Raw genomic sequence first — 20576 nt, forward strand, 5'->3', positions numbered from 1 at the left:
GACATGAGTAGTGCGCAGGTGCACGTACGTTCTCAAAATAAAAAATGCGCTCCAGATCAAATAACGCGCTCGGCATACTGGCGCGCTCACACTGTTCTGTCATTGTGCTGGTCGTTGTTGAGTTTTGGCACAGGGGACAATTGAATAAGAAGGAGCAGGACAAGTAGACCTGCATCTCCTACCATTTTTGAAATAAAGACAGTCAGGAGGAGAGTGATGATGATAATATCTTGAAGGATAACAGAATTTTCAGTGCTTTAAAATAATAACTGTTACTATTAAAAAAGCTGTATTTTATTCATTTAATTTTCAGTGTTTTAAAAGTCATTTCAATAAATAGCTAAATACCATGGGACTTCAAAGACAGATATTTTGTTGTAATGCATTTGTTCATTTTCAATTGAAATTAAAGCACGTTTTCTACATATCCCATGATATTTTATTTTCTCTTATGAGGTATATTATCAAAACACTCCGTCCATCTGCTCCCCTGTCAAATTTTAGAACCCTTTGTGGCCCACAAGTCAAAAAGTTTGCCCACCCCTGTCCTAGACTCACCCTCTATGGAGAAACATCACTATGAATAGCAACACACCTCCTCTTGCCCCATCATTGAAATGTTCACATAGCCAATCATCTGTGTCAAGGACTCTATCTTATTATCTCATGTTCTTGTTCTTTGTCTTGCTATTTACTTACATTTGAATTTGCACAGTTTGTCTTCTGCACTCTTGAAGATCTTGCATTGATCCTGTTATAGCTACTACTCTATAAATTTGCTGAGTATGCCCACAAGAAAATCAATCTCAGAGTTGTATATGGAGACATGTATGGACTTTGTTAATAAAATTTACTTTGAACTCTCCATGTCCAAGGGTTCCCAACCTAGTTTATGCCATGGACCAAAATCATTAGTCAGCCAGTGGTGTAGTGGCATCAGCACCAGTCTTCAAGGCAAATGATCCCGGGTATGAATCTGGCTAGCTCCTTGCTCAACCCAGCACAGATGGAAAGGGTGCATCGAGCTAACAACTTGGCCTTGTGAAAAACAAATGCGTAAAAAAAATGTGCCACAAGGCACGGTGAGGAACAACAAACAAGCACGCAACCAATACCATTAAGCAAGGGGTCCGCAGGCTGGCAACCCCTGATCTCGGCCTTTCCATATTTGATGGTTTCAATGAGATCTCTCATTCTTCTAAACTGGGCAAGTATATGCCCAGAGCCATCAAGAGAATACTTTCACAATTCCTTCCATTACTCAGTCATCATTTTCAACTGACAAACAGGGACTAAAGTACCCAAATGGCAATACAAAAATGGATCAAACTGTACAGTACTGATTCGTAATGCTAACCCACCCGTCCACACCCCCACTTCATCATTTCACGTCAGTCACCTTATGTACAGGCACTTCTATACCTAGCACCACTTTATTGATGTATAATGAAACAACAAATAGGAGGAGAATTTGATCATTCGGCCCATCGAGTCTGTTCTACCACTTCATTATGCCTGATCCATTTCCCTCTCAGCTGCAGTCTCCTGCCTTCTCCCCATATCCCATGATACATTGCCTAATCAAGAATCTATTAAACTCTGTCTTAAATATACCAAATGACTTGGCCTTCACAGCCACAAGTGGCAATTAATTCCACAGATTCACCACTCTTTGGCTGAAGAAATGCTTCCTCGTCATCATTCTAAAAGGACGCCCCTCTATTATGATGCTGTTTCCTCTGGTCCATAGGGAGGACCCTCTCTACATCCACTCTATCGAGGCCTTTCAATATTCAATAGGTTTCCATTAGGTCCCAATCCCACTAATCAATACATGTATACAAGCTTTTTTTATATTTATATTTATTGTTTTTATTATTGAGTTCTTTATCTCATTGTTTTTATTTTGTGCTGCATCAGATCCGGCGAAGCAACAACTACCCTGTTCTCCTTTACACTTGTGTACTGGAACTGACATTAAACAATCCTGAAATGATTCAGGAACACCTTCCTTCCATCTGCAATCTGATTTCAGAGTGGACACTGAACCCAAGAACACTACCTCACCACTTTTTAATTATATATATACACACACACACAGTTATATCAATTTCATGACATCTGTCAGAGATATTACAGCTGATTCTGATTCTTGAATCCTACTGCAAAGCCCTTAAAGCCCTTGCATGTCTGTAACTCTGAATGAGCGCTGATGATTGAATATGAAACCAGAATCACAATCCATGGCAAACTCTAATGGTTAATGATGATCAAAGGGTGTAATAGGAGATATTTAACCTCTCAATCTTTTCTTTGTGTCTCCCAAGAAAGGCGATGCAGCACACAGGACCTGGACAATAGTCTGTCATAAATTCAGTGACAGTAATTTTGCTAGTATGGTATTGGAGAATTAATGGTTCAATAAACTGCCTTAATATCGCAAACACCAGAAAGTCTGCAGATGCTGGAAATCTGAGCAACCCACACAAAATGCTGCAGGAACTCAACAGGTCAGGCAGCATCTATAGAAATGAATAGGTAGTTGCCACCTCAGGCCGAGACCGTTCTTAAGGACTGAGAAGGAAGGGGAAAGAAGACGCCAGAATACAAAGGTCCTGGGAAAGTAAAGGAAGGTGATACCCGAAGCCAAGTGGGTGGGAAAGGTAAAGGGCTGGAGAGGAGAATGGGCCATAGGAGAAAGGAGGGTGGAGGGGACCCAGGGGATATGATAGGCAGGTGAAAAGTATGGGACCAGTGTGGGGAATAGAAGAGGAGACAAGGCTAGCCACCCAGATAGAATACAAGGTATTGCTACTTAAATGACATTATCAAAGCGTGTGTGTAGTGTACGACTCTGAGATTCCTGCCAGGAGCCCTGACTCCAGCCGACATACCTCCAACAGCCTCGAGAAAAGGTACCATACGGACTAGGAACCGTGACCATCATACAACTGCCCTGAATATATACTAACTGTGGGGATTAAAGTACTGTTATACAGAAAACACGAATAGAGATTGGGGGTCGGGGGTGAAGAAAGCTCAAAATGATTGATTAGGAACGGGGAGGAGGGTTATGGCGTGGAAGTGCAGAAAGATGCGTAAAAAGTGAGCAAAGGGGAGCGAGTATGCGTCGAGATGGAGGGCTAGATAGAAGGAAAAACGTTTTGTTTGAGCCAGAGGGGATATTTCTCTCTGCAATTCGCTCTCGTCCCCTCAACTGCCGAGGAGTTTAAAAGGACTGACGAGCTTGTGTTTCACCCCACTCACATACAGAGACATATCCACACGTAAATTCACACACCCGGTTGTCAGCATGTGAAGCACACTTCTCCCATCTCCATTATGCACACGTTCATACATAAAGGTGCAGGATCTCTGTACACACTGGCCGTGGCTGGGGCCCTGGCTCTATTTTCTAGTCGGCACCCTCTGCTTTAATTAGTAACTTATTAACAGATAACCTCCCCGACTCCGTTTTAAAAAAACGTTTTAAGGCTTAACTTTCAATGAAAGGCTCACCTCAGGACTCTCAGTCTTCAGAAGCTGTCGGATTTTACCTTCGAGACGTGCAGGGCTTTCTTTGCCACTCTGTGGTACAGACAATCATTTCCTGATACTCCTCGCAGCCACGCAGATAGAGAGGTCAACGTTTTCCCTGTCGGCAGAGGGATTCGGTTACAAGCAGTTTCGTCGCTCCCGTCCTCCTAGCCACTCAAAACAAGTTTCGTGACGTGTTTTTTTGTGTAGCCAGGCTTGGCCACGCCTCGTCGTCAAGCACACAAACTGCGGGGAGTGGAGTTTCGTGCAGTTTCCAATGCTCCCGAGTTCCAGACCGAGCAAAAACAGCCAACCTCTGTCATTCTTCCCCTGGCCGCGAACGATATTCCTAATTCACGGTTAGAGAGCGACAGGGACTGCAGATTAATGAGATTTTCCGCAAAAAAGGGCGCCAGTTCAGGATTTTGCTTTCCCCGTGCACTGAAGTTCAGTAGCTGAAAGCCATTTGCCTCCCGGCTACAAGCAGCATGAGCTTGCCGAGGAGAGGGGGGGACGACGACACAGGGACTTCTACTTCTACTGCACTTTCTCTCAGACACCCGAGAGCTCCGGATTACAATCCATGCCCGGTCAGTCGGCGACTGGTCTGGGCGCCACGCTTTTTTAATCTGCTGCGCTCGATTTCCAATGCTGAATATGTGAAATGTACAAGTGTCGCACGTCCCAAAAGCTTGCTCTAGGATTTCTAATCCATTTCGTCTTCACAGTCCATTCTATCAACACACCCATCTCATATTATATTTCTTCCATGACGTAGCAGGCCATTTGGAGTTTAAGGCTGTGCGGGTATTCACAGTGACCGCCCCCCCCCCACTCCACCTCGTTTATTACCGTGCTCAGCAACACCCTCCCTCTCCCGACTGTACCACCAGCCATCTCGACTGTTATGATTTACAGCGGCCAATTATCCAAGACTGTCAATCTAACCCTTCCCTCCCACGTAGCCCTCTGTGGGGAAATTTACTGTATTATCAGCAGCAGTACATTGCAATACATACAGTGGCATGCAAAAGTTTGGGCACCCAGGTCAAAATTTCTGTTACTGTGAATAGTTAAGTGAGTAGAAGATGAACTGATCTCTAAAAGTCAAAGTTAAAGATAAAACATTCTTTTCAACACTTTAACCAAGATTGGTTTATTATTTTTGTTTTGTACAATTTTAGAGTGGAAGAAAAGGAAAGGAGCACCATGCAAAAGTTTGGGCACCCCAAGGCATCTGAGCTCTCAGATAACTTTTACCAAGGTCTCAGACCTTAATTAGCTTGATAGGGTTTTGGCTTGTTCACAGTCATCGTTAGGAAAGGCCAGGTGATGCAAATTTCAAAGCTTTATAAATACTCTGACTCCTCAAACCTTGTCCCAACAATCAGCAGCCATGGGCTCCTCTAAGCAGCTGCCTAACACTCTGAAAATTAAAATAAATGATGCCCACAAAGCAATAGAAGGCTATCAGCATAGTGTTTTCAGGTAGTCGTTTCCTCAGTTCGTAATCTAATTAAGAAATGGCAGTTAACAGGAACAGTTGAGGTCTGGAAGATCAAGAAAACTTTCTGTGAGAACTGCTCATAGGATTGCTAGAAAGGCAAATCAAAACCCCGGTTTGACTGCAAAAGACCTTCAGGAAGATTTAGCAGACTCTGGAGTGGTGGTGCACTGTTCTACTGTGCAGCGACACCTGCACAAATATGACCTTCATAGAAGAGTCATCAGAAGAAAATCTTTCCTGCATCCTTACCACAAAATTCAGCGTCAGAAGTTGCAAAGCAACATCTAAACAAACCTGATGCATTTTGGAAACATTTTTGGACTGATGAAGTTAAAATAGAACTTAGCTGCAATGAGCAAAGGTATGTTTGAAGAAAGAACGGTGCAGCATTTCATGAAAAGAACACCTCTCCAACTGTTAAGCATGGGGTTGGATCGATCATGCTTTGGGCTTGTGTTGCAGCCAGTGGCACAGGGAAGAATGAAGTCAATTAAATATCAGCAAATTCTGGAAGCAAACATCACACCGTCTGTAAAAAAGCTGAAGGTGAAAAGAGGATGGCTTTTACAACAGGATAATGATCCTAAACACACCTCAAAATCCACAATGGACTACCTCAAGAGGCGCAAGCTGAAGGTTTTGCCATGGGACCTAAACATCATCGAAAATCTGTGGATAGACGTCAAAAGGGTAGTGCATGCAAGACAGCCCAAGAATCTCACAGAACTAGAAGCTTTTTGCAAGGAAGAATGAGCAAAAATCCCCCAAACAAGAATTGAAAGACTCTTAGCTGGCTACAGAAAGCGTTTACAAGCTGCGATACTTGCCAAAGGGGGTGTTACTAAGTACTGACCATGCAGGGTGTCCAAACTTTTGCTTTGGGCCCTTTTCTTTTTTTGTTATTTTGAAACTGTAAAAGATGGAAAAAAAAAGTAATCTTGCTTAAAATATTAAATGTGTCATCTTTAACTTTATGCCTTTTGGAAATCAGGTCATCTTTTACTCGTTTAGCTATTCACAGTAACAGAAATTTAGACCAGGGCTGCCCATACTTTTGCATGTCACTGTAACTGTAAAGTATATATGTATCTATTTTTTAAAAATTAAACTAAAGTAGTGCAAAAAGAGAAGAAAAGTAGTGAGGTAATGTTAATGGGTTCGATGCTGTAAGGAAACAGCAAGCATCATCAAAAACCCTCACCACCACATGCTCTTTTCTCACTGCTGCCGTCAGGTAGAAGGTACAAGAGTCTCAGGACTCACACCACCAGGTTCAAGAACAGTTACTACCCCTCAACCATCAGGCTCTTAAACAAAAGGAGCTAACTACACTCATCTATTGAGATGTTCCCACAACCAAAGACCTCAGTTTCAAGGACTCTCTGTCTTGTTATCTCATGTTCTTGTTATTTATATTTGCATTTGCAGTTTGTTGTCTTTTCTGCTCTACATAATCTTTCATTGATCCCATTATAGTTATTATTGTATAGATTTGCTGAGTACGCCCACAGGAAAAAGAACCTCAGGGTTGTATGTCAGAACCAGAATCAGGTTTATTATCACCAGCATGTGATGTGAAATTTGTTAACTTAGCAGCAGCAGTTCAATGCAGTATATAATATTGAAGAAGAAAACAAAATAAAATAATAACAAAATCAATTACAGTATATGTGTATTGAACAGATTAAAAACATGCAAAACCAGAAATAATATATATTTTTAAAAAAGAGGTTGTGTTCAAGGGTTCAATGTTCATTTAGAAATCGGATGGCAGAGGGGAAGAAGCTGTTCCTGAATCGCTGAGTGTGTGTCTTCAGGCTCCTGTACCTCCTCCCTGATGGCAGAGGGGAAGAAGCTGTTCCTGAATCGCTGAGTGTGTGCCTTCAGGCTTCTGTACCTCCTACCTGAAGGCAACAGAGAGAAAAGGGCATGCCCTGGGTGCTGGAAGTCCTCAATAATGGATGCTGCTTTCCTGAAACACTGCTGCTTGAAGATGTCCCGGGTACTTTATAGGCTAATACCCAAGATGGAACTGACTACAACCCTCTGCAGCTTCTTTTGGTCCTGTGCAGTAGTGCCCCCGCGCCCCATACCAGACAATGGTACAGCCCATCAGAATGCACTCCACGGTATATCTATAGAAGTCTTCTAGAGTATTATTTGACAAACCAAATCTTTTCAAACTCCTAATGAAGTATAGTTGCTGTCTTGCCTTCTTTATAACTGCATCGATATGCTGGGACCAGGTTAGATTCTCAGAGATCTTTACACTGCTCACTCTCTCCACTTCTGATCCCTCTATGAGAATTGGTATGTGTTCCTTCGTCTTACCCTTCCTGAAGTCCACAATTAGCTCTTTTGTCTTACTGACAATGAGTGCCAAGTTGTTGCTCTGACATCACTCCACTAGTTGGCATATCTCACTCCTGTATGCCCTCTTGTCACCACCTGAGATTCTACCAACAATGGTTGTATCATCAGCAAATTTATAGATGGTATTTGAGCTATGCCTAGCCACACAGTCATGGGTATACAGAGAGTAGAGCAGTGGGCTAAGCACACACCCCTGAGGTGCACCAGTGTTGATCGTAGGCGAGGCAGAGGCATTATTTCCAATCTGCACAGATTGTGGTCTTCCGGATAGAAAGTCGAGGATCCAATTGCAGAGGGAGAGGTACAGAGGTTCTGTAACTTCTCAATCAGGATTGTGGGAATGAAGGTGTTAAATGCTAAGCTATTGTTGATGAACAGCATCCTGACATAGGTGTTTGTGTTGTCCAGGTGGTTAAGTCAAGTTTATTGTCATTTTGACCATAAACTGCTGGTGCAGTACCCAGTAAAAATGAAACAACGTTCCTCCAGGACCCTGGTGCTACGTGAAACACAAAACTATACTAGACTATGTGAGACAGCACAAGGCTACACTAGACTACATAAAACAACATAAAAAAACTGCATTAGACTACAGACCTGCACAGGACTACATAAAGAGCACAAAACAGTTCAGGGCAGTACAATAATTATATAAACAAGATAATAGGCACAGTAGAGGACAAATTTCAATGTAATAATAAATGATGTAGATGTCTAAGGCTGTGTGAAGAGCCATTGAGAGTGCGTCTGCTGTGGATCTATTTTAGCAATAGGGAAATTGCAATGGGTCAAGGTCCTTGCTGAGGCAGGAGTTCAGTCGAGACATAACCAATCTCTCAAAGCATTTCATAACTGTAGATGTGAGTGCTACCAAGTGATAGTCATTAAGGTGCTCACATTAATCTTCTTAGGCACTGGTATAATTGTTGCCTTTTTGAATCAAGTAAGAACTTCAAGTGGTAGGCATTCTTGATGGGAGTGTAACAATGGTCCAGTGTGTTGTTTCTTCTGGTATTGCAAGTGATCCGTTGGTGGTAATTGCTTAGCCAGTTAGATGGTACATCTGTAGAAAACTGCAAGTGTTTTTTGCAATGTACCAAATCTCCTCAAATTCCTAAGAAATACCGCCACTGACCTCCCTTCTTTGTAGCTGCATCAATATGTTCGGCTCAGGAATTCGCAAAATCTTCTTAATCATTAGGACCCAATATATTTGCCTCACTTGTGTTCCAAGCACCCACCACTCTCTGTAAATAAAATTACATCTGACATCGCTGTACTTTCCCCAATCATCTTAAAATTGTGCTCCCTAGTATTAGCTATTTCCGCCCTGAAAAAAAGTCTCTGGCTTGATCTATGCTTCTTATCATCTTGTACACCTTTATCAAATCACCTCTCATCCTCCTTCACTCTGAAGAGAAAAGCCCTAGCTTGAACAACCTAAGACATGCTCTCTAATCCAGGCAGCATCCTGCTGAATCTCCCCTGCACCCTCTCTAATCCAGGCTGCATCCTGGTGAATCTCCTCTGCACCCTCTCTAATCCAGGCAGCATCCTGGTGAATCTCCTCTGCACCCTCTCTAATCCAGGCAGCATCCTGGTAAATCTTCTCTATACCCTCTCTAATCCAGGCAGCATCCTGGTGAATCTCCTCTGCACCCTCTCTAATCCAGGCAGCATCCTGGTAAATCTCCTCTGCACCCTCTCTAAAGCTCCCACATCCTACTTAAATCAAGGGAGATTCGCAGGAACACAGAGCATTACCAGTACTGAATGCTGATAAGCAAAAGAAGTTAAGAATGGGAACTATTAGGGGAGAGGTGAATGGCAGTTTGAATGGATGAACCAGTGTGTGAATCTGGTGGGTGGAAGGAGGAATGGGAGGGATAGGGGGTCAAAGATGGGTGAAAGTGGAGCTGGGTGGAGTGAGAAAGGGGGACAAAATGGAAGAAGCAAAGGAGGACATTCCAATATGATTCTGGTTTCAGGGCGGCCTGCAAATAAGGAACACTGAGCTGAACTGATTGTACCTTGGCTCTTTTGATTTTGTGTTTTAAATTGGGTTTTTCGATGGCCTATCCTCCACTGGGAGCCAAGAACACAATAAAAAGTAGGGCATCATAGGTTATGGGGAGAAGGCAGAAGAATGGGGTTGAGAGGGACAATAAATCAGCCATGATGAAATGGCGCAGCAGGCTCCATGGGCTGAATGCCTTAATTCTGCTCTTATGCTTTATGGCCTTAAGTGTTCAATGAAGTTCGGAGTCGGTTGTTAATCTCATTTAGAAAGGTTGGTATGGGAAAGTCGTCGAGGTCAAAACTGAGACACATTGGGGCAGAGTAGGAATTCCGAGCTGCCATTTACGCTGAAGGCCTCAGGCAGATGCTAGGTGCCTCAAACAGGAATTCTGCCCCTCGCCTTGAGGGAAAAAGGGAGGACTGCAGATGGGGCCTGGAGAGACAGCCAGCTCAAGAACTGTGTTGAAGTTACAGCTTTTAGTATCTGCATATCTGGGGTCAATCTTGTTGCAGTGCACGCCCTAGCTTTAAATCACCAGTGGACAATGGGTCATCCCATCCCAAAGCAGAACAAAACAAATATTGAGATCCCATAAATCTGCTATGCATGTGGAACACTCTCTGCACTTAATTAACCTTCAGCCACCACTTGCTGCACCGTCAGGTTATCATTTGCCTGACAGCAGAGCTATGCAGCAGCAGCATAAATCTTCATTTGCCTCACAGCAGGCTGGTATTCCAGTGGAGAAATCAGCAGATATCGGAGAGGGTTCAGAGGAGGTTCACGAAAATGACTCTGTGATTGAAAGGCTTGTCACATAAGGAGTGTTTGACAGCTCTGGACCTCTTCTCATTAGAATTCAGAAGAATGAACAGGGATCTTATTGAAACCTATTGAATACTGAAAGGCCTTGATAGAATGGATATGGAAAGGATGTTTCCTGTAGTGCAGGACTCTACAGCCTCAGAATAGAGGGGCGTCCTTTTAGAATGGGGATGAGGAGGAATTTCTTTTTCAGAAAGTGGTGAATCTGTGGAATTCATTGCCACAAGCGGCTGTGGAGGCCAAGTCATTGGGCATATTTAAGGCAAAGGTTGATAGATCCTTGGTCGGTCAGAGCATGGAGGTTACCCAAACGGAACAAGCAGGATCTCCCAGTGGCCATCCAGTTTAATTCCACTTCCCATTCCCATACATCCATCCATGGCCTCCTCACTGTCGTGATAAGGCCACACTTAGGTTGGAGGAACAACACCTTATATTCTGTTTGGGTGGCCTTCAACCTGATGGCACAAACATCGATTTCTTAAACTTCTCATAATGCCTCGCGCCCCACCCTTCACCATTTCCTATACCCTATTCCTTCTCTCATGTTACCTCCTTGCCTATTCATCACCTCCCTTGGGTGCCCCTTCCCCCTCTTTTCCTTTCTTTCATGGCCTTCTGTCTCTTTCATCAATCAACTTCCTTGTTCTTTGCTTCATCCCTCTGCCTCCAAGTTTCACCTATATTTATGGGGAAGATGAAGTGGAACTTCTCCACTCAGAGGATGGTGAAAAGAATGAGCAATTTAAAGTTCCTGGGCGTCAATGTCTCTGAGGATCTACCCTGGGCCCAACATATCAATGCAGCTACAAAGAAGGCATGATAACTGCTAGACTTCATTAGGAGTTTGAGGATACTGAGGATATTTGGTGTGTCACCAAAGACACTTGCAAGTTTCTGCAGATGTACCGTGGAGAGCGTTCTAACTGGCTGCAACACCGTCTGGTGTGGGGGTGGAGGAGCTACTGTACAGGATTAAAATAAGCTGCAGGGAGTTCTAAACTCAGCTCCTTCATGGGCACTAGCCTCTGTAGTATCAGGACATTTTCAAAGATGCCTCAAAATGTCAAAATCTATCATTAAGGACCCCCATCACCCAGGACATGCCCTCTTCTCATTGTTACCATCAGGAAGGAGGTGCAGGAACCTGAAGGGACACACTCAGTAATTCAGGAACAGCTTCTTCACCCCCACCCCTGCCATCAGATTTCTGATTGGACATTGAACCCTCACTACTTCTTTTTCTTTTTTACACTACTTATTAAATTATATATATATATATATATATATATATATATATATATGTATACACACATACATATCTACACACACACACTCAGTAATCTGCAGTTATTTTGTACTGCTGCTGCAAAGACAAAAAAACTCACGACATATGCTGGTAATATTAAACCCAATTCTGATGGGAGTATGGAATGAGCTCCCAGCAGAGGTGGTGGATGCAGGTTCAACTTCAATATTTAAGAGAAGTTTGGGTAAGTACATGGATGTGAGGAGTATGGAGGGCTATGGTCTGGTTACAGGTCATTGGGAATAGGCAGAATAATGGTTCAGCATGGGCTAGAGGGGTTGAAGGGCCTGTTTCTGTGGCTCTATGACATCCATACACTTGGAATAGCAATGCCTTCGGTTATATTCCCATGACCCAGTGGAAGTCAACAGTAGCATCTCCAGCCTGAAAACTGGCACTGCGTAGAACTTCTTGGCTTTAATGGCTAAGTTTCACAATAGCTGAAGACCACTGTGTCACACAAACTGAAGGTTGAAAGCTGTTTACTTGTTGAGCAAAAAAAAAAGGCATGGTAATTTCAGGAGGAAATTTAAGCCTTGCTTTAACTGCTAAGTTCACTGCCTAGAACTTAAGAGGGCAAGCAAACATGAAAAGTGCACCATTGCAAGTGTTTTAAAATAAATCAATTTTAAGTGGTACTCATTTTGAATTTGGATTTTAGGAACTGCTTGCGTGCCAAATCTGTCTTTCCTAATTTAGAATCAGACTTGTGTTCACCAACCTCCTCCCAAATTAAAGAAGGGTGAACCTAGCAGAGTAAACCACAAGGCTCGTTGGGTGTTGGTCTCTTGGAAGTGAGAGAACTAGGACAATCAAAGTGAACTTAGAATATAGAATATTATAGCTCTGTGCAATCCCTTCGGCCGACGATGTTGTGCCAAGCCTTTAAACTACTCCAAGATCAATTTCACTATTCTCTCCCACACAGCTTTCCATTTTCTATCATCCCTGTGCCTGTCTGAGTCTCTTCAATCTCCCTAATGTGTCTGCCTCTACCACCACCACCCTTGACAGGGTATTCCATACACTCACCACACTGTGCAAAAAGATTCAAAGGTTAATTTTATTACACAGTATGTACCAGAATACACCTCTGAGATTTGTTTTCTCCAGACAGCCGCAAGAGACAGAAAAACCATAGTGGTCATTGAAAGAAAAGATTGTCAACTCCTCCCCTGCACAAAAATAACAAAAACTTGCAAACCCCAAGTGCCCCAACCCCTCCCTTGCACAAAAACTAACATATTACCCACAAGGACATCAAACCTGACTCTATATTTTCCTCCCAACACCTTAAAAGTTATGCTTTAAAAAAAATAGTGGATGAATCTTCCATGGAAAGGAAGGGCTGCTATCACTCACAATGGGAAAGCTACTAACATGGAAGTGCCTTAATTCAAAAGCTAAATCTTCGTAGAGGACATTCAGGACAAGGGAGATAAAAACCTACTCATTGCAACAAGTACAGTATGGGTGTACATTACACCCATTTGTAAAGCACGCAAATTCAGGGCAGCACAGAGGCACATAGCTCCTCAGAGCAGCAGTGCTGACTGGGTGGAGTTTATCCTCCCCATAATTGAGTGGGTTTATTATAATGTCCAAGAGACTGTACATTGCCCATAATGGTCAAAGTTTAAAGTAAATTTATTATCAAAGCACATATACTGTACATGCATACCGGCAAACAAGATAACATTTTTCCGGACTAGTGAGTAAAGCACAGTAGTACACATAACACATAATAACTTAGGGAAGTAAGGATAACATCTACAGATGAATTACGCATAGATAAACAAAGTGCATAAATTAAATATTATATGGTACAGTACAAATTATTCGGTAACACTTTGAATGCGATGTGGCAGGACTTCAGAAGCCCAACGGCCTGAGGGAAGAAGCTGTTTCTCATCCTGACCGTTCCTGTCTTTATGGATCAGAGTTTTCTGTCTGACGGCTGAATGTCAAAGAGGACGCTGGATTGATGGATGGGATCCTTGATAATAGTTACAGAAAATTACACCAAAGGAATAGGCCCTTTGGCCCATCTCATCCTTGCTGGACCACTTAAACTGCTTATTCCCATCAATCTGCACGGGGACCATAGCCCTCCATATCCCTACCATCTACATATCTATCCAAACTTCTCTTAGACATTGAAATAAAGTTCACATACACCATTTGTGCTGGCAGCTTGTTCCACACTGTCATGACCCTCTGTATGAAGAATACTAAGGAGAAACCATCAGAAGCTCAATAAACAATAAATAAACTAGTGGAGAGATGGAGAGAGAAAAATAGAAGGAATAGTTGAGATGCACTGAAAGTTCAAACAAAGTTCAAAGTACATTTATTATCAGTTTGTATGCAGTATACACCCCTGAGATTCATCTTCTCTCTCAGACAATCACGAAAACAAGGGAACACCACGGAACCCATTCAGAGTACATCAACCTCAATACAAAATTGAAAGAGTCCAATTGATCTACAGTCCAATTTGCAAACTGCTTAGAAGAAAGTTTATTAAACCTTCACAAAGGGAAGAACAGGGTTGTGGGACTGACTGGTTTCATTCTTCAAACAGCAAGGACGCACAAGATGGACTAAATGACTTCCTCCTGCTATTAAGCAAGCATGCAGAGTGCTGTGACTGTGAACAAAGTCACTGGAGAGATACTGAAGCTGGTGGACACAGTAGCATTTATTCAGCAAAACCAGCAGCAGGCATCATATTCCAGACACTATTGCCTGACCCAATATTACATGCCATTTCTATATGCTAAAGACCAATGGTAACAGCAGGCCAATTCTATACTTACAATGTATCTACATTGCTTCCTTGAATTACATATCATTTTCAAACATTTCCATCTTCACACCCACACTCCAGACACTCCCTGCATATGTGGTTTCTGCAGTCACATAAAAGACTATTGTTCAAGAGCTGCTTTTTAACTTTGATCTAAAATCCACATTCAGGTCTACAGGCAGGCTGCAGTTAAAATTAGTATTTGCTATATAGCATAGTTCCAGAATATGCCTGAACACAAAATTGAAGTTTTCTTATAGAATGCTGAATCAATATAGCTCTGCAATACTACTGGTCCACCCTCTCATTCCCTTGTGCAGTTCAAACGTGTGACATCCCACAGTGCTTACATATTCTTGATATACATCAACCAACCACAGGAACTCCATTTATTTTTGAACTATGGCTGGTCTTGTCTACCTGCCAATGATATTATTAGATTTATGGAACAAACTACATTTCAGTTTGGCCAACAACCTAGGGAAAAATTCTTTTAGTATCAATGATATATTTCAAAACCCCAAGTGATGTATTTTCAGACTAGCACAATTTACAATTGGTTACAAGGGGAAAGCATCTCCATAAGACATAGGAGCAGAATCAGGCCATTCAGCCCATTCCATCATGGATGATCCCAGATCCCACTCAACCCAATACAGCTACCTTCTCACCATATCCTTTGATGCCCTGACCCATCAGGAAATGAACACTTCTGCCTTAAATATACTCATGGCTTTGGCCTCCACCACAGCCTGTGGCAGAGCATTCCACAGACTCACCTCACTCTGGCTAAATAAATTCCTCCCTACCTCTGTCCTAAAAGGTCACCCCTCAATTTTAAGGCTGTATCCTCTATTTCTGGATACGCCCACCATAGGAAACATCCTCTCCACATCCACCCCATCTAGTCCTTTCAACATTCAATAGATTTCAATGAGATTTCTCCCCCACCCCGCATTCTTCTAAATTCAGGTGAATACAGCCCAAAGCTGCCAAACGCTCCTCATGCGTTAACCCTTCATTTCTGGAATCATCCTCATGAAGCTCCTCTGGACTGTCACCAATGACAACACATCCTTTCTGAAGTATGGGGCCCAAAACTGTTGACAATACCCCAAGTGCAGCCTGACTAATGTCTTACAAAGCCTCCGCATTATCTCCTTGCTTTTATATTCTATTCCACTTGAAATAAATGCCCTTTGCATTTGCCTTCTTTACCACAGACTCAACCTGTAAATTATCATTCTGTGAGTGTTGCATGAGGGCTCCCAAGTCCCTCTGCACCTCTGATGTTTGCACCTTCTCCCCATTCAGATAATAGTCCACTCTATTGCTCCTTTTACCAAAATGCATTATCATACATTTCCCCAACACTGTATTCCATCTGCCACTTTTTTGCCCAGTCTTCCAATTTGTCTAAGTCCTGCTGCAATCGCATTGCTTCCTCAGCACTACCTACCCCTTCATTTATCTTCATATCATCCACAAACTTTGCCACAAAGCCATCAATTCCATTGACAAACAATGTGAAAAGTGGCCATCCAAATACTGACCCCTGAGGAACACCACTAGAAACAGATAGCCAACCAGAAAATGTACTGGTTTAAAATGACACATACCACTTGAAAGCCCATTCAACCCATTGGTACAAACCTTGTGCAATCTCCACCAAAAAGGACAGATTCATCATTGCATAGTATCTTTCTGATTCCCCAAACTGCTTCCAAAGATGTCAAATTGGGGGACCACTTCATTGAGCACCTCCACACCATACTCCACAAGTGCCCAAACTTTTTAATTCCAATTCCCATTCCACATGTGCATTCCCAGTCCGGACATTTTACCTCTTCTCGCCTGCCTGTTACTTCCCTTAGGTCAGCCTCTCCTGTGGTCCGCTCTATCAGATTCCTTCCACTCCAGCCCTTGACCCTTCCACCCATCTGGCTTTACCAATCACCTTCCAGCTAGCCTCCTTCCTCACACCTTGTTAATCCAGCATCTTCCTCCTTCCTTCTCGGTCCTGAAGAAGGGTCTTGGCCTGAAACTATCTATCAATCTCCAAAGATGCTGCTTGACCTGCTGTCTCTCCAGAATTCTGTGGGTGTTGCTTTGGATTTCCAGCAACTTCAGACTTTCTTGTGTTTATGTTGAATTCTTGTTTTTAAGTTACTGAATAATTGCTTATATACAACAGCCAGTTGTGTACAGAAATGGGTCAAAGATATCAATGAAATAACCAGTTAAATTATTTTGATGGCTGAGGAATAAATGTTGGCCCAGGGCAGACAAAATGATGTTCAAATAATCTGACCATATCTATCTTAATATGATAGACAGTGACAGACTTCACATATCACTATAAAAATAGCACTTATGACACCTCAGCATCACAATGAGACCATAAAACAGATTGGGAGCAGGACTTGGCCAATCGAATCTGCTCCAGCAATCCATCATGGCTGATTTATCATCCATCTCAGCCCCATTCTCCTGCCTTCTCCTCATAACCTTTGATGCCATTTCTATCAATAACCTATTAATCTCTACTTTAAATATACCCAATGACTTGGCCTTCACAGCTGTCCGTAGAAATAAATTTCACAGATTTACCACTCTCTGGCTAAAGAAAGTGGTCCTCATCTCTCTTCTAAAGGGACTCCTTGTATTCTGGGGCTGTACCTTCTGGTCCTAGACTCACCCACTATAGGAAACATCCTCTCCACATCCACTCTATCTGTGTCCTCTGGTCCTAGACTCACCCACTATAGGAAACATCCTCTCCACATCCACTCTATCTAAGTCCTCTGGTCCTAGACTCCCTCACCATAGGAAACATCCTCTCCACATCCACTCTATCTATGTCCTCTGGTCCTAGACTCACCCACTATAGGAAATGTCCTCTCCACATCCACTATCTGTACCCTCCGGTCCTAGACTCCCCCACTATAGGAAACAGCTTCTCCGCATCCGCTCTATCTAGGCCCGGAGTTCCGAACATTTTTTATGCCATGGAGCCTTACCATTAACTGAGGGGGTCCATGGACCTCAGGTGATGAATCCCTGATCTAGGCCTTTCAATATTTGGTGGATTTCAATGAAATCTCACCTTCCCTCCACTGAGCTGTGTGGTGAAACCTTGGGACAGTATTTCATGTAGATGTGTAGAAGGTCTCCTGTTTCTCTTCAACCATTATTTTCAGCTTAGTCCCTTCTGAACCCAAGGCTTTGGGCTCAAAAGGATCTTAAAACAAAGCTGAAAAGATACGGGAGATAGTCTACACATCTACATGAAATGTTATCGTAGGAAAGTAGCACCCATCATCAGAGATCCTCAGCACCCAGCCATGTCCTCTTCTCACCACTGCCATCAGGTTGAAGGTACATGAGCCTCAGGACTCGCACCACCAGCTTCAACAACAATTACTACACCATCATCACCAAGCTCTTCAACAAAAGAGGATAACTACACTCACTTGCTGATCCATTGAGATGATCCCACAACCAACCATCCCACTTGATCTCATTTTCTCATTACTTACTGCTATTTACTTATATTTGTGTTCGCAGTTCATTGGCTTCTGCACTCTGATTGATTTTTCAACTGATCCTGCTGTAGTTACTATTCTATATATTTGCTCAGAGTGCCTGCAAGAAAATGAATCTGAGTTGTATGTTGTGGTGACATATATGAACCCTGATAATAAAATTTACTTTACTCTACAGTGTGTGTAAAGGGACAAGAAGAACTGAGCAGAAGATAGCAATTTCTCAACCCACTCATTTCACAAACACATTAACTGCTCTTTCATCATCTTGATGATAATTCGTGGTACAGTGAATGGTTCACATTTTCCAGTGAAATATTTGCAGCGCTCCGCAATTAATTGCAGATATCTATTATACACTTTGATAGGTGCGATGAGAGCTAAATAAATCACTGAAGGCTATTTCTGCCAAGTTTAATTTAGAACCAAAAGATGATGAGGCAGATCCTCAGAAGCAATTTTGCTCGAGCTGGGTGGTTATGGTTTAAAGGTCCAACAAAACGAAATGTGGAGAGACTTCAGATCAAATCATGTGCATTTAGATGAAACACAGAACTAATTAAGTGGTGTGAAAGATTGTTTAGTGGTATACAAAGGACTGGCAGATCTTTCCTATCTCTCAACCAACTGTTGGAATAGACTATAATTATTTTCTTTATAACTTGACTTCCTAATGCTTGTTTGTATTTTTATGTGATTATCTACATACATGGTAATTGTTCAGTGTGTTTCTGATTAGTTTCAGTCCTTCTGCATTATTCTGGAAGCTTCTTGGGTATTGCATCATTTGAATAAGGGCTATCGGATTGATAGCCCAGTTGCATTTACAGTAAATCGACTGTGATGAAGTATTTGGAGGGTTTGGTTATGAAACGTATCAATTCCTGGCCCAGGCCATGCTCTGTTCTCGCTGCTGCTGTCAGGAAGAAGGTACAGGATCCTCATAGACTCACACCACCACGTTCAGGAACAGTTACTGAACCATCAGGCTCTTGGACCAAAGGAGATAACCACTCAATTTCACATACCCCTTCATTGAAATGTCCCCACAACCAATTGACTCACTTTCAAGGACTTTATCTTATGTTCTTGACATTTATTGCTTATTTATTTATTATTCTTTCTTTCCTTTTGTACTTGCACAGTTTGTTGTCTTTTGCACACTGGCTGAATGCCCAAGTTGGTGCGGTCTTTCATTGATTCCATTATGGTTATTATTCTATTATGGATTTATTGTGTTTGCAAGAAAATGTATCTCAGGGTTGTATATGGTGACATATATGTACAATCTTTATCCGTGAGGGATTGTTCCCTCGCAGATACCAAAATTCGCAGATGCTCAAGTCCCTTATTCAACCTGTCTCAATACGGTGAACCTTAGGACCCAGCGGAACCCCAGCCCTTATTTAACCTGTCTCAGTGTGGTGGACATTAGGACCCAGTGCCAGAGCTCTGAATCCGCAGTGTTTCTGTTCACAAAAATAACCATGATCACGATTGAAAATAAAGTGGAAATAATAAAGCGATCAGAAAGAGGTGAAACGCTATCAGTCATTGGAAAAGCGTTAGGCTACAGTTGGTCAATGATCGGAACAATTTTAAAGGATAAAGTGAGAAACGTTTTTCCCTGATGAAAGCTACAATTATTACTAAGCAATGCTGTGGTTTAATTATTGGGTTTTGAGGTTTTGGGTTTTAGATCCTCCACATCAACCCGGCACGGTGGAGAGTGCACCCAGGAGCGGTCTGTCACTGGATCGAACTCGGGAACTTCTGTTCCCAAGCCAGCTGCTGAAACATACGTTCTTAAGTGTTTTATATGCATAGAAATGTAATATATATACTATATACCAAGACAAACGTTTGACTAACTGACGCTAAATAATACCGGATGTACCTGTTCCAACTTACTTAGTAAGAGAACTTCCGATTTTTTTCCGATCCCGATCCACAATAACCCACGCACATCCTCCTGTATACTTTAAATCATCTCTAGATTACTTAAAATGCCTAATACAATGTAAATGCTATGTAAAATATTTGTTATACTGCATTGTTTAGTGAATAATGACAAGGAAAAAAAAAGTCTGTACATGCTCGAACAACAAGTGCTGGAAGGGCACTTCTGGGTTTTTGCAACCCGCAGTTGGTTGAATTTGTGCATGCGGAATTTGTGGAAAAGGAGGGCCGACTGTACTTTGATAATAAAATTTACTTTGAAACTCGTACAAATTTTGAAGGGTATTTATTTATTTTATTTTATTGAAACCCACATTTTAACCCTAGCCTAATCACAGGACAATTTACAATGACCAATTACCCTACCAAACCCTATTCTTTGGAACATGGGAGGAACCTGAGCACAGAGGAAATCCACGTGATCACAGGGAAAATGTACAAACTCCTTACAAGCAGCTGCAGAAACTGAGCCTGGGTCACTGGTACTGTAAAGCATTGTGCTACCACTATATAACAAATTAGAATTTGTTCTTTTAGTGCTCAATAAACAATCACAGGCAACAAGTCATATGCCTCATTTTAGACTTCTGAAGAACCCAGGAGCAAGAACACCAGTTTTCAATACAATTGACTAATGAGTCGTTCAGTCAGGAAGCTGCTGCTCGCAATTTGGCCAAATCATTTGCTTATGT

The 20576-nt window shown here is 42.3% G+C and overlaps 1 protein-coding gene across 6 annotated transcripts in view; it reads right to left on the reverse strand.

Moving 5' to 3' along the window:
• The window catches only part of pak4 (p21 protein (Cdc42/Rac)-activated kinase 4), a 216739-nt gene that overhangs the window by 105529 nt on the left and 90634 nt on the right, over positions 1-20576 (reverse strand). For 4 of the 6 annotated variants that reach the window (XM_059985033.1, XM_059985030.1, XM_059985031.1 and 1 more), the window contains exon 1: positions 3520-4255. The exons of the other annotated variants lie outside the window; for them this stretch is intronic. The gene's annotated coding sequence lies outside the window, so the exon portion shown is untranslated. Of the gene's footprint in view, positions 1-3519; positions 4256-20576 lie in introns of those variants that run through there. 6 annotated transcript variants of the gene reach the window in all.

Source organism: Hypanus sabinus, chromosome 11 (assembly GCF_030144855.1).
Source record: "Hypanus sabinus isolate sHypSab1 chromosome 11, sHypSab1.hap1, whole genome shotgun sequence".
Taxonomy (NCBI): domain Eukaryota; kingdom Metazoa; phylum Chordata; class Chondrichthyes; order Myliobatiformes; family Dasyatidae; genus Hypanus; species Hypanus sabinus.